Genomic DNA, 15,343 nt, shown 5'->3' with positions numbered 1-15,343 from the left:
CCCCGCCCTGGCGCCGCTAGCGGAGCTTCCCCACCCCTTCACCCCCACGGCCTTGTGTTTCCCCGTTTGCCCTCCTCCGGAGTGTCCCAATCCCATGCTGAGCTCCCTTTGAAGCGCTCTCCCGCCTCCATTACGCCTGCAGGCTCCACACTGTGTTCCGCCAATGTCTCCAGCTGGGTTGCTTACCCTCAGATCTCCTCTTCCAGGAGGTAGCGCTGCCTATAGAAATAACCTCTGCCCAACACCCGTTCCATGTGTTCCTCAGGTTTTGCATCCCATCAGCCTTGCTGCTACATCTCAGTCCCGCTTCTCCACTGCCTCGGTTGCGCCGTTATCATGCCCTTCCCTTTAAATTGGAAAACTGTACTGAAAACCTACTGGTTTTATCCTGCCTAGACTGTAAATGCTTGGGGTTGTGCACTTGCACATCTCCCACCACGGTGAGGAGTTTCAACAGACCACGGGAGGTGGTTGTATGCTATCGATGCGAAATCAGTGATGAATCTGAAGTCCATTTCCTCAATAAAATAACAAAGTTCAAACAACGTAAGATATGAGGTTGGCCACAGCCCAATTCTGAGCATCTCCTTAAGGATGCTATACACTTTAATTTTTGTTATACCTACCTCCAGCCTCGGCCGCTGTTGAAGTGCCAAAGAATCAGATCTTGCTCATCATAAAGAAACAAATGGAAAAACAAGTAGTAATAACAGAGATTTATCTCTGCATTACCTCTGTTAGCTCAGGCATTCATGAACTGAAATGCGTATTGCAACGAAAACAGAACAGAATATACCGTGTAGATAGTCACAGAGGAAGCTATTTGGATGCTTTTAAAGCATGTCAGCACGGCTTTCAGTGAGAGCAACAAGACGTTCAAAGAAACAGGAGCTAAGTTCAATCAGTTGACGGAAAATGTAAGAGGCACTTATTAAACTTGAACCCTCCAGATGTGCCCTGGGGTGGGTTTTATCACAGTGTCTCAATTTTTACGTTTAATATACCTTTTAAAGACACAAAACCTCTTAAAATAATGTGATCATAAATGTAAAGAAGGAAGCGGTCTGATCCAAAAACATTATTTTAGTGTCGTGCGTGAGATCTGAATAAGACATAGCACCGCATCTCTCCAAAAGACTGATGCCAGTGAGAATTGGCTCAGATTGGTTTATGTTTTTCATCAGTTAGAATATTATTTAGGTCCCTTTAAGCAGGCAGTTTCGTCCCTTGAAGAATTACAGGGCTAGTGAATAGAGCACAGGAGTGAGCTGGGAGAGCTGCTGCAATTTTCACAAGAGCTGTACAACCTGCCAGGTTCTTCTCCCCTTTTTGCTGACCCCTGGCTCTGAGCAGGGTCTGCAGTGCCTCATACGTGCTTGTCTCTAATCCAGCATGGCCGTATTACACCACTTTCCCCCTAGACCCTGAGTGATATGTGAGAGGGCTTGCCACAGTTTAAGTGCAGGGAAGACTGCGAGACATTTGGATGTCTTGATGATGAGGAATATAAAATATCGCGGGTACACAAACCAAGAAGTATTTCCCTCAGCACTTCAAATGCAGCACTGACTGCCTAGGAACATGGAAGTCCTTTCTCCAAGGAGTCGCTAGCTTCTGGGTGAAATCTCAGCTGTTACTCCTGAAGGTGGCTACAGCAGAAGCAATCCTGGATTCTCACTGGAGGGGTGAGAGAAAGAGAGAGACAAGGCAGATATCAGGTATATCTGGATTAGAGTTTTATATTTAGCGATATTATTTGAGATTAGCATACCTTTCATAAGAAGAGTATTCATATTTGACTCATTCTGCAAACACCAGGGACAAATACAATTTTTTGCAATGAATCACAAAATAACATTGTCTGGGAATAAAGAGCGTTAGCGAGGCCCATCTCCCCTCTGCTGCCTTGGGTTGGGTGCACCTGCCCTTTAGCTTGAGCAATCTCAAACGCAGGCACCTACCGAAAGGCAATTATAGTGGCTCTTCTGTAGCTAATGGAAAGCAAAAACATGCCCAGAGCATGATACATCTCATCACAAAATAGTACCTCCCGGCTTCTGGAGAAGCTCACCTCATCCCCTTGTCTATAAAGGGAGCGCAGACTACTACCTTAGCCTACCCACTGAATTTTTAGATAGCTAATGTGAGTCAAGAAGAATCCCCTCCTCACTGATTGACCATAGCAGAGAGATCACGTAGTTCTAAAAACAGCAATACAGGAGCGATGATGTTAAACTGAGGGCATGGCTCTTACCCCAGGTATTTCTGAAGATGTCCGCCTACGGACATGGAAGAACACACACTAGATGTAGATCAGCTTTCTACCGTGGTGCAATATCCCATTACCACTCCAGCTTCTGTCAGAAGGTGGTAAGGATTTCTGGTATCATTGCGTTCAGCAAACATTTCTATATCATCTCTCCTAACCACCTCCTGCAACCTCCATCGTTACTCAGTCCCTGGGATCAGCTCTCCAACGTGTGATCTTACCTTCTGTGCCAGCAATCCTACACTGGCGCATCTATACATTATATTTCCATTTCACCCTTTGGTAGTCCTGACATTAAGAAATTTAAATCCGATGGTCATAAATGTTACGGATTCTAGGGCAATCCAGAGAAAAAGAAAATAAATGAAAGGTATCTAACTATGCCTGCAGGTGATAAGTCATTTTAAGAACAAAATACATTTGCCTATTATTCCTCAGCAGACTGAATTTGCCAGACTAATCTCAGAGAAGCTCAATTAAAGTGAGTTATAAAAATCAATAAAAAGAAATCAATTAAATGCAAAAGAGTACATTCTAGGTCAGGCCAAAGATAAGGAGCTCAGCTATCTGCCCTTTCTTCTGACCCTAGAAGTCTTCAAGATTCTCTCATTCATTTGTAATTTCTCTTTCAATTTTTCAATGATGTCACTCCAGGAAGGGACTCACATGCTCACGTCACAGCGATTTGCTGCGGTACGTCTCACCATCATATCAGAGCTCCACCTATAACTTATAACTGGTTTTCCTACAGTCCTCTGAGGAAGAGAGGAAAGCACCTCAATGTCCCAAACTTTCCAGTCAGGAAAAATAACATGAGGTGGTGAAGAGATTTATCCAGTGTCCCTCAAGGATTTGTGTACGAGGCAGGAGTGAATCTTGCATTTTCCAAGACTAAGTTGATAAGCTCAACCAGAAGACTATTTTCATTCATGACTTAATGTTCATACCCTTGATCCCAGACGGCTGTCCACAAGACACAATTTTATGGGCTGGGGGTCCCAGCAGAAGGGAAAATTCCTCAGGAATATCCTCTTGGTTCCACCGTGTCTGGGAAGAACACAGCCGTTCGCAGCGGCTCACACACGGATGGATTTGCGGGGAGGGTTTTCCTCCCAGAGCCTGACCCGCAGCTGAGCAGAGGCCAGCACACACCACTCAGGAATCTCAGTCATGGACCTTCTGCCCCAGCTAGAACCTTCCCCATGCTCAAAGCCCTGCACGCCTGGGGCAGGTATTCCCACCAGCGTGTGTAACACGGAGAGGATCTGTGCCTGTACCGTCTTGGACATCCCCCAAAAGCACTTTTGGAGGCCTCACGGCCTCGCTTTCTCCTTCTGAGCAGCGAAGGGAAGTTGCAGGCGCAGGCTGGGAGAAGCGTGCAAGCTGCAAGGGCTGTGCCTCTCTCCTCCTGACAGCCCTCATCCAGGGAGGCAACAGCTGACCTTTATATTTACCTCACGAGACTTGTCACTTGCTATTCCTGCTCTCAAACGAGGGCTGGAGAAGGCTGCATGGGTACGTGCGCCAGCCCTCTATGCCGTTAATGGTAATGCTGCCGAAACTAATCTCACGATTATGGGTAGCAACAAGGAAATTCATCAAACAAGCGCTCCCTGAGAGCGCCAAGCAATCAGTATTCCTGCTTGTCTTGGTGTCTGGGTACATTTGGCCATGAGAGAAATTTTGCTGGTTAGCTGAGCATCCGATCTGTCTGACTATGGCACGGAGCAGGGCAAGGGCAAGGGTTTGGGTTTGCATCTCGCATGCATCTGGAACACACCACCCCCGCCGAAATCATCCAATTGACCCTAGTTCGCAGTGGCAGAGAGAAGGACCCACGCACAGCACCTGTGTGGGCTCGGCTGAGCGGGAGGGGGGATGCTGAACCAGAGGAGGTCGAGCGTAGGGCGCAGGGGCCAAGCTGCCAGCCAAGGGGAGCTAGGGGAGAGCAGGGTGGGCCTGCAGGTAAGTCCAGGTGGGAATGGCCACGTTGCCTCTCCCCAGGCACGTCCCTGCCCCGAGGAGGTCAGAGCCCAGAGCTCTCCCTTTACTTGGCACTGAGAAAGGGGCACAGAGAGGAGCCCGGATTGCGGGTGGCTGCTTGCAGGCTTGTTCCAGGGAGTTTGTGAGGAACCGTCCACCAAAGGGCAGGAGCAGATGATAGCCTGTCTGTCCAGCTAGGATGGTCCCGGGGGGAAGGGCCAATGAGCCAGTGATGGCTTCAGCCATCAAACACACCCTCAACGCCAGGGACCTTGCCTCGCCCTCGCCATGTGCAGCACTGGGCCTGCCATTAGCCATCAGCATCAACAGCAGTATTTACTTTGTTCAGCTCTAAAGTTGTAGCCATGTCACGAGCAGGAGGAAACCGTGCTGCTAGGGTGATGGATCTGGGTATCACTATGGTAATCAAGAGAAACATCTGAGCACAGCTGGGCTGGTGTGCCATTTTCCAGCATCCAGGCAGAAGCAATTTGAGCAAATTGCCGGGGCTATGTTTTTTCAGTCGCCAGCCCACTGCTGCCCCACTGGAGGGGAAGATAAGGCGAGAAAGTTGGAGTGGGAATTTGCAGAAAGCAAACCCTTCGCTTAATGGCAAAACATCCACCATGCGTGTTTGTTGTGAACAAGAATTTCCTTCATGATATAAGACACATGATACGTTCACATGTAAGAGCATATAGGCATGAGAAAGAGACTGAGAAATGAAAGCTGAGTAGAGAGGGAAAACGATCAGTGCAATTTAAAGGAGGTTTGCGGTACCAAGGGCAACTCCTGCTCCTGGAATCCTGTTGCAACCTCAACTGTTGCCATAAAAAAAAAAAGAAAGTTTAGCCTTCAAGCTTAAAGACATCACCCAGCTATACCATCAGGGCTGAAAACCCCCAGATAAACACCAGAAGAGCTGAGAATGTCATCTTCTTTAAAAATCTCATGATTCTGAAAACAATCTCAATATCTGGGGGAGAAGGAGATGGGGGCAGCACAATTTTGGAATACTTGAGGCTAGAGATATTGCAACTGCCTTCTCACTCCTTTCAAGTCAGGAAATATGGGAAGAAATACAAACACACTATCTCTCTTGAATGGCTGGGCAACAGGCTATATATAGAATCCGCTCTGTCCTACTTAAGTTATGACTAATGCTAAACAATTAGAAATTCAGATGTCTGCATATTTGAAGGAGCAAACATCTCTAATGCACCATTTGTTGTTCATTAAAAAATGGAAGAATCAAAGTCTCTCTAAGCTCCGACTAGGCTGCACTTATCAACAGGTGCGTGTTGCTGGAAGTGGAGCCCCATGAGACTAATTGCAAGGGATAATGAACAAGATGAAGCGTTTCTTGGAAAAAAAGATTGTTATCTTTATAATGACCATACTCATGCCAGAGACTGCAAATTCTTTAGGGAAGGGACTTTCTTTTTTGTTCCATGCCTGCCTGGTGTCTAGCACAGCGGCGCCCTAGTCTGTGACTAGGAATCCTAAGTGCTACTGCAATTCAGGCAGTACATTATAGTAAATAGTAGTATTAAATTAGCTGGGAACATGAAGGTGGTTTTCATCAGCATCTCCGATGTACAGGATCAACAAACATTTCTCTAAGCCAGAGGCCAGTGGAGTTTTATTTGAAAACACTTCATTTTTATGAGGAGAAGACAATGCTAATACAAAACTACAGCTTACTCTCAGGAATTTGGCAGGACTTTTTGTCTGGTTCCTCTAATTCAGGGCTGCAGTGTCTGGAAGCACTGGAGTGGGTTTTGATATAGCCAAGAAGAAAGACTGGGTGAAGGAATTGAGGTACAGAATAAAAGCACAAATCATGCCGGCCAATAAATGGAAGAAATGATCAGTCTCCACCAGACAAAATTTCAAGATTTCTCAACTGTTCCCATTCTCACTGTGGGTTACTCTTATTGCAAAGCATATACTTAATGAATTTACTTACTGGATGTTTGCCTTCATCTCTTCTCTGCTTTGTCATCATTACCAAAGTAATGACAGACGGCACTGCCACACACACACATCATCATATATTATTCTTTTAGCAAAAGAGGAAGATTTTTGTCTGGAAGGAAATACTGGCTTTATTCTTATGCTGGGAGAGCAAAGACAAGTGGCAATGGAGGTATTGTAGCTGCTTGTCTACAACTAGGAGCTTCCAATAAACTTGGAAATGGGTGTATCCTGGGCCTGAGGATAGGACCCTCTATCCCAGGCTAGTGGGTATGAAAATCAAGTAAGATGGACTATGAATATTCCTAGGCACTAAGTTTTTGATTTCTCCTTCACCGGGAAACAGCAGTGCCAGTGGCCTGATATCAAGGCCACTTGATAAGAAGCAAATCTCAAACTGCTTTGCAAATATTATCTCTGAATTTAATAAAGTTAATGAAGAGCCATACATAACTAATTTTGTTTAGCACTGAAATGCATTCCATACTGAGATAGTCCAACACCACCCAGAATCAAGGACCACAGACTGGGCTAAAACTAGTGCCCAGACATGTGTATAGATGCTGGATCCAAGCAAAGCTGCAGGATGGGTCTGTGTTATGGGCAAGCCTACCTCAGGTCAAGGGTGCAGAGATGCTTCTTGCTGCTCTGGCAATGCAATGCTGCATCTCATCTAAGAGTCTTGCTGAAGGTTGGTGGCTCCTCGCTTTTCTTTGCCAGAGCAGGCACATGGGTTTGGAGCAGCAGTAGCTCAGTGCTCTCTCACCGTGCTCTGCTGACATGCCCTTGGATCGACAATTAAACTGAAACTTGGCTAAAACTATCTGGGTAAATGCCAAGAGCTCTTCAGCACCCATCTCTGACGTAACCTGGCTCATTTGGATGAAGTTTTTACTAAATGACAGAGGAAGGATGAGATTTTAGGAGTGAATACCTAAAGTGGAGAGCCATAGGGTGGCCTCAAAGATATTAGGATCTGCAAGTTCACAGCTCCTCCTAGGATGCTTTCAAATAGAAGACAGCTGCTACCAGAGGGGCCAAAGCTTTTTTTTTTAAACTTAAAAAATAACATCAAAACTGTAATCAGTAAATAAAGCCTAATTTTAAGCAATAGTTGGGTTGACAGTGTCTCTTTTGAGGCAGCTGCATATATGGGCATACAAAGGTTGGGAATGTCCCTATAAGGCTTTTTCAGTTTCTTTAGTGAAGGCTGTGTGAAAAATAATTTTAGAGCAGCCAAATTTAAGGTGCTAACAGTGAGTGCCATTGACCTTTAGGTGTTGCTGGAAGACAGCAGCGTGAATAATAATAAACTCCCTGAGGTTGTCTCTCTTCAGTTTTCTACGAGTATCTTGTGCTCAGGGAAGATTTTAAAAATCTTTGGCTCAACCAGATAGCTCATCTGAACCTCCAAGAGGTGCCACCCCAGGAAGTCTGCTCAGCAAGACCTCTACCATGAGCGACGGATTCAGAGAAACCTGGAAACCCTAGTAAAAGGGTTGACACAAAAGCACTTAGAGCTTAGTCAGAATTACTCTTAGGCTTGAGACAGAGAAAGGTCTCTCCCTCTGCTATTATATCTCAGGCCCTTGCTTGTCCTACCTGTATTAATGATCCTGAGGGGGAAAAGGTGCTGGTTTTGACTCAGAGGGGGTGAAATTGTGCATTCTGCAGTCTAAGGGTTTGACACTGACTGCAATTAAACTTGTTTTGGCCCCAAATTGAACAGCACACGCTTTCCTCCTATTTGTCTTGGCAGAGCTTTTGGCAGAACTGTGTGACGGAGGCTGGCTGACTGTCGCAGATCAGGAATGGAAAGGAGATGCCAATAACAGGAAACTGGTGATCTGGAAAAGAAGGGCAGCGATAAGTGAATAGGTGGTTGAACTGCGCCGTCATGTCTTTATCATGTCAGCAAGAACAATGACAGTAGGTACATACGTGTGACTCAAGATACCCTCCAATTTCACTACTACAGTGACTGTGCCTAAGAGGTGGAATTTCTCTTTGGATCCTTTTGCTATTTCTATTAACAAACAAACCTCAAATTAAAGAAATGAGCAAGAAGGAATTTTGTGCATTTCATAACCAACCAACATTTCCAGCATAGCTCTATCTATACCCACACTCAAGTAGGTCCTTCGGGGAGCAAGGAAAGGAGGTATCAATCCATTCTGGGAGTGAAGGAATTGTGGCACATGTTTCTTTGTTGTAGCTGGGAACTGTGTCTCTTGCCAGGCTATCTTCCCTTCTTCAGCTGCTTAGAGACATCTGGGGACAAACATCTAATAAACAACACATTCTAGATATCTATCTAAGGGGTAAGTATCCCAGTTTGGGCTCTTTAGAACAGGTCTTCATTTTGAAAAATGAGCTACATGATAATCCCTTCAAAAATCCATTACAGTCAACACCAAGAAGAGTCAAAATCAGCTGATGGAAAACAAGGTGTTATTTGACTCTGCCGTTGTACAGAATGAAAACAAAGTCCCAGTTTGTGATCAAGGCTGGATTTCAAACCTTGAACACCATCCTGAAGTGCAACCTTGTCTCTCTGCATGATTCTGCTTGAGATACTACACAGAGCTTGAGGCAGAGCCACCTCATGCTCCAAAGAACGAATGCCATAGCTTAAATATCTTTACATGCTATCTGTCATTATGACTGGAGCCACAAGGAACAAGTTTTCCATCTGCATGTATTTCCACCACAGTATCACAGAGATCCTACTCAGTTTGACTTTTGCCTTCTAAGAATTGGACATGAACCATGCCAACTGCAGAGGAGTCGCAGACAACAGTCTGGTAAGTATTTTCATGTTCATTGACACCTACTGATAATCAATCTCTGTTCATTATCAAACCCAGTTAGTCTACTTATCCTTCAGCCTTCAGTTATGGCTAGGATGTAGTCTGAGACAGACTAAGATGTTTTCAAGAATCTAAATGAAAGTAAATATTCCAGTGGCTTGTCCCTTCCGACAATGAATGAACTAGGCTGTTGTGAACTCACGGCATGTATAACTCCTGGTGGTTTTGGAGAAATAAAGTAATATTTTGGTATTTTCACAGCACAGTTTCAGATGGGGTGCTGGCCTTCTCCAATCTGCCAGGCACAGCATCAGTACTATGCCACTGCCTGGGATGCCGGTCTCGGACTGAATCTCCTGACTGTACTCACCCTGAGTTCATTTTCCCTTGGGAGCTAACAGATGCCTCATGTACTAGCCATAACCTAGCTGTGTCTTCAACCATGCTGTCTTTCTGGGTGCTGAAGGAGTAACAACTGTTACAGCACTTGCCGTGCTTCACAAATTCAGCGTGGCCCTGTCATTTATGCTACTGAGCCTTCGGTCAAATGGTTCCCTCTGCCCCCCGCTCCATGTGCTAGGGCCCGATCAGGCAGCTCTGTGCGCTGGGGCTCTGATGGGAAGCGGTCTGCAGCTTAGGGCCTTTGTGATCCAGTGACAGGCTTTGTGTTTAATAGAAGAGAATTTTGATAGAATAATATAGAATTTTCTTTCGTGAATCTGTCTGAACAAAGATTGATTGAGAAGTGCTCTGTCTGTGAATGACATCTGCATTAAAAATAAACAAGCCCCATAACAGATCGTAACCTGTAGTGTGACTGTGATAGGAAGAAAGAGAACTTCAGTTATACAACCCATCCGTAAAACCAGCGAGATCCTTCTTTTCCTAGGAAAGAAATCTTTGCATCTGATATTGCTGCCCTTACACTGCAGAAGGAAGGAATTGATTTTATAACTGATTGTAGAAGTCCTGATTCTTCCACAACATAAATGATGCAGATGATCACCCATGGCTCAGATTTCCAGTGGAAATACCAGAAATTCCAGCAGGGTTTTGAAAGGCTGGTAGATTGCTTGCTTTGTGCCTTTAGCTGAGGAAATAACATCTCTCTGAGAAGAGGAGAAGAATGGAATGCTTTTTACCCAAAAGGGCTAAGTTTCCTCATTCCCCATTATTCATCTATTTAGCTTGAATCATCCCATACCTACAGGTGGGAGCCAAGAGGTGGTGCTAGAACTCAGCTATCTTGTACCCAGCAGACTGTCTATTCCATCTGGTTTTCAGGTGGAAAGATGTAAAAGATGGCTGCGCTCACTACGCTTTATAATATTTCCAACCTATGTTGTTTAGTCTCTCTCAGCTGCCCGTGCTGTTAGGAAGAGTATTGTAGTTTTAGGGGCTAGCTGTTCTGGAAAGCAATCATCCCCAATTCTTTCTGCTCGCTTCCTAGAGTTCTTGAAACTCTTCATTCCTCGGCTACATCCAGAAGCACTCATCATCAATACAATGAGGACAACTACCTCAGATACAAATATTCATGAGTTAATCTCGCCTCATTGTCCCTAAATTGAGCACTAGAGCAAGACACTACCAAATCTGTGTGAGTCAAATCATGCTCAAAACTAACACCAGGCCTTTCATCAGTGACAGATATCATACTTCAGGGATGAATTACCAGAAGCTCTTTCAGTGACAGTGAATCGCTCTACATTTCGGGTTAAGGGCCTTGAGTAAGAAAGCAAGAACACCGGAGATACTTAGACAGGAGCATCTGCCATAGATGAGGCTTTTCTTGCCCTGCTGGTGTATGGCTGAAGTGGGAAATCAGTCCCCTGGGAATCATTCCCTCTGTGCAGCCATCCTCAAAGGGAAACCTTGGTGCTGCCGGTGGAAATTGGAGCATTGTTGCAAGAGTGGGTACGTCCCTGCCGAGAGAGCCACACAGCGAGGTTTCAGTGGCAGTTTTGCAGCACAGACCTTTCTAAATCAAACTGAGCAGAGGCCACGGGAGCGGTGAATAACCATTTTTATTATCAGCTAACAGCACTTATCACTTGTTACCTGCACCACCCTTTAGCAACTGATTTTAAAAGGCCCCCAAAAGAACCCTCCTGTTATAACTTCCAGTGTGTTCTCTATATTCATCTCCATTAAAATCTGGACAATTAAGCCTCCTTCATCAACTTCACTTATTCTATGAAAACAGCCCACTAAAGACTGTTACTTCAGAATCAACAAGAGGTAGCTAATAAATTGTAGCATCATGATCAACCGTTAGGGAATTTCTTGAAGAGCTCCTAAACAATTAGCTGATAGAGCACTTGAAGTGAAATTTTTGTAAGCTGCTCATGAATAAACCTGGGGTTATTTCATCATAAAAAGAGCACGCTGAGACAACAAATTCAAATGCTAGGATATTACGCAATTCATCGTTATTATATTCTTAGATAATTTGTATAACATTGCATTGTTATGCACTAGACCAATTCCCTTTGGAACAAATGAATGTGACACCCACCTTCCATTTTGGGATAAATGTAAGCATCAATTATAATACCCTAGGGAATCAGACAATAAACAATACTGTTCTCTGTCCCCAAAATGCACACACGTCACCAGTAAAGCCGTACATCAGCATAACTAGCAGGGGCAGTTTATTGGATGTTGGTTTTGGAAGGCTGAAAAACTAAAGCTGCTGAGAAAGAAAAGCAGAAAAGCTCATGACATGATCAGAGCAAGCTCTGGGCATGCAGCTCTGAGTACTCAGTACTGCAAATCTGACCTGGCGCCTGCCAGGATTGGATCAAAAGTGCTGCAGCCACCTGGTGCAAAGTGCTGCTGGATCAAAATTCTTCAAAAGCAAGTTAATTTTGTACCAGCGGGGTTTGTGCTGCTCTGGGTATCATCTGTTCCCCCTAAAGCTGGCACAGAAGATGGAGGCAGTATAAATACCATGTCACGTGACGCGAGTAATTTGACAGAAAAGGGAGCATATATTCATGCTCCAGCTGGATCGTTGGGTGATCTGGTGGTGAGCAGCTCTACCAGCAATGAATGTGGCATCACCACCAAAAAAAGAGAGAGGACTTTCAGGCTAAGGACTGCCTGAAAAAGGAGTCCAAGCTACGAACAATTATCCTTTGTTGCTTGATTCTTTCAGCAAGGTTTTGACAAAGAAACGCCATTTTGTCAGCTTTTATGTTTCAGTGGCTATGGACCCATGTCCAAATGAGGAACAATAGTACATTTAAACTACAACAGAGTATTTTGCTTAAAATAGCCCATTTGGCAACATATATCCAAGTTTCATAATAAAACAGCAACAGCGTAGCTATTTAGTATTTTTAATTAACTGAGAAGACCAATGCATTTCAAATAAGATACAAACCAGCAGATAAAGTGCTTTGAGCTCTCGTGGTCCCTCTCCTTGCCAAAGAACACACAAATAAAACTAAATCGCAAGATTGGAGATTATTTCTTTCCTTTTTTTCTTTCCCCTAAATCTATTCTATTACTGAGCTCTGTACTAAAGTCCTTAGTGCAGTAGAACGTCTTTCACTGTTTAGAGTTTGCCCATGACTTGGTGGAGGTAATCAGTGGATGTGTTTATCCCATAGGAAATACCTGGAGCCAGCATTTCCAGGTGCATTATTTCATTAGCAATTGATGAATGCTTGCTAATGCATTATCACAAGAATTTACACCACCACAAAGAGCACTTGAGATGACCTATAGGCAATTGTGTAGTTCCTGGTATTTCCACAATTGTGTGCTCACTGTTGTCTTTTTTGAGTTTTATTTCCTGCCTTTTTGTGGACAGCCACTTCCACCTTTGCATAAGAAACAAGAACTTGAGTTAATCTAAGACTTGGAAGACCAATGCGCAGTTCCTTCCTCTGCTACTGTCATCCTAGGCAACTTTGAGCAAGCCATTTACTGTTTCAGTGCCTGACTTCCTTAATCCTGAAATATTCTTTCTGAAGATGCTTGCAGTAAAGAATATAGGATACAGAGACATTACTGTCCTGGAAGCCCTATGACCCTACATGTAGTATGCATGGCCCAGTAGCTACCTAGGTCATCTCAGCCATGCCAGTTCCCCAGTGCTGTGATCTCCCTTCCCTCCTACCAGGTTTATTTTGGAGCTCACAGATGGATGTCTCAGTAGAATGCCTCTAATCAGGCACAATATTTTGCATGTAGTTAATCATTCATATGGGACTCTACATTTCAAACAGTTCAGATTTTCCTAATTAATGTTTTGCATCATGATCGTATTTACAGTAATTGGGACTGATATTTGAAGTACAGTAAAAGCTGTCATCTCATTCCCTCCTAAAGAACCCAATTACCTTCATTTGTTAGCAAATTCATACTGACATTTGGGTTTATTACACTTGACAATATAAAGCCAGCTCCTTCCATGACACAGTTCAGCAGAGTGCCATCAGCCCAGGCCTAAAAGACACTGCAGCCCTAATCTTGGAGGCTAGAGTTGGGAGTGCCCTCCTGACTTACATCCTGACAGCAAAATCAATCAAAAAGTATCTCCAGGACAAGAATTTCCCTTGTGCCCATGTTAGACTTCAGCCCATGACTACTGAGGAAGACGACAGCTTTTGTAATCAGCCATTTTGCTGACGTTCATGTGCTACAGGAGACAGCTTGTGCCCAGGTTCACTCAGCCCAACTTCCACCTAATTCCTCGTGCCTAGTGTTTTCAATTAGCACCTCTGAAGGCCCACAGCCAGCCAAGAGGAAATATTAGGCACAGAAACTGGGGCAAAAGTCAGACCACATGAACTAAGGCATTAGTTTTTTCGAGTTTTCACATCTCTGGATTATAGTCCCAAAGGACGGCTGCAGAGTGGCACATGCTACTCGTGTCATTGAAAGCCATGGCTGCCATTGCATCCAAAAGTTAATTTCCAGATCAGGTGTTAAAACGCACCTGTATATATGGCTATGTCGTATCAACATATGTGCCTCAGCAAGGTGTTTACAGGCGTGCCATATGGGCGCCGCAGAGCGACTCAGACATTCCACAGACGGGAAAGAGGATGGAAGAGTGCCATACTTGTTTCTCATTCTGGGAAGTCCTATTTCAGCTACTGATTATTACCTAATAACCTAACCAGCAGTAACAGCAATATCTGGCACTTAAGAAGTCTTTATATTCAAAGAGCTACACAAGCAGATTAGGTAGAAAATTAATCCCTAACTAATTAGCAAAGGAAGCAAGCAAAAACCAACAATTTAGGATCAGAAAACAGAGCTACAGAAGCAAGGTCAGATCGTTAGAGCACAGTCATCCATTTGTTGTGGTTTTCTGTAGGGAAACAGGTGGTTTTCAACAGGGAAATAAGGTAGACGATGATTTTAACAGATGTTAGTGGGTCAAGGTCAGGCCTAGTGGGATGCTTTGAGTTGCCTAATTAATAAACTAAGCAAAAATAAATGTTTACATCACACTCACCCCTGCTACAGCAGAGGTTTAAAATGGGCTTGCTTGTGTTAGTGAGCCCCAAATATGCCTCCCCGCCTGGGGTAAGCAAGATGTGGATGAGAAACAGAAATCAGGAGGTCCCACCCTTCCCACCTACCTACTGAGAAAACCAAATTTGTCTGTATGAAATTGCAGCACAAAGTTTTCCGACCGAAATCAGTTCAATGATTCAACAGTTCAATAAGCAGAAACCTCTCTCTCTTCTTGGTAATTTTCCCAAGAGTTTCCTCCAACTATTTTAGCTCTTAATTTATATCTCTCTCATCATATCGCTCTCTCTTTTCTTTTCTTTTCTTTTTTTTTTTTTTTTGCTACAAGCAACTTCTTCCCCAAGCACCTATCTACAATTGAATCCTGCTCTAAATTCATGTCAAGATCAGCTTATGTATTCACTGCTGAATGAATTTCAAATATGTGCTCCTTGTGTTCCTTTCCCAACAGGATAGAGAGGCCTCTTGAGTTGCTTTAAATGTCTCATTACAAATGCTTCATTAGAAACTACGTCACAGATTGTGTCAATCTGGTCCACACTTTCATGCCAAAAAGTAAAGACTTTCAAGCTGTGCCTTTCTTACCATTAAGTTTCCAATCTGTTTTTAGAATCTCAATCAGTTCTTTAAGGAATGCAAATGTTACTTCTCCCTTTAGTGCTGAAACTAGCCATTGGGAAATGCACATGCATAATGCTTTCCTGTTCCTGCATGTATTGAAACAATAATCAATGCTGGAAGGGCAGACTACTTTCTATATATTTTCTGAAGGGCGCACAGACCTTTCCCGCTCATCGGGACAGACCGC

The sequence above is a fragment of the Egretta garzetta genome, unplaced genomic scaffold (genome assembly GCF_000687185.1).
Source record: "Egretta garzetta isolate BGI_Z169 unplaced genomic scaffold, ASM68718v1 scaffold132, whole genome shotgun sequence".
NCBI classification, from domain to species: domain Eukaryota; kingdom Metazoa; phylum Chordata; class Aves; order Pelecaniformes; family Ardeidae; genus Egretta; species Egretta garzetta.
This window is presented reverse-complemented; position numbering follows the sequence as displayed.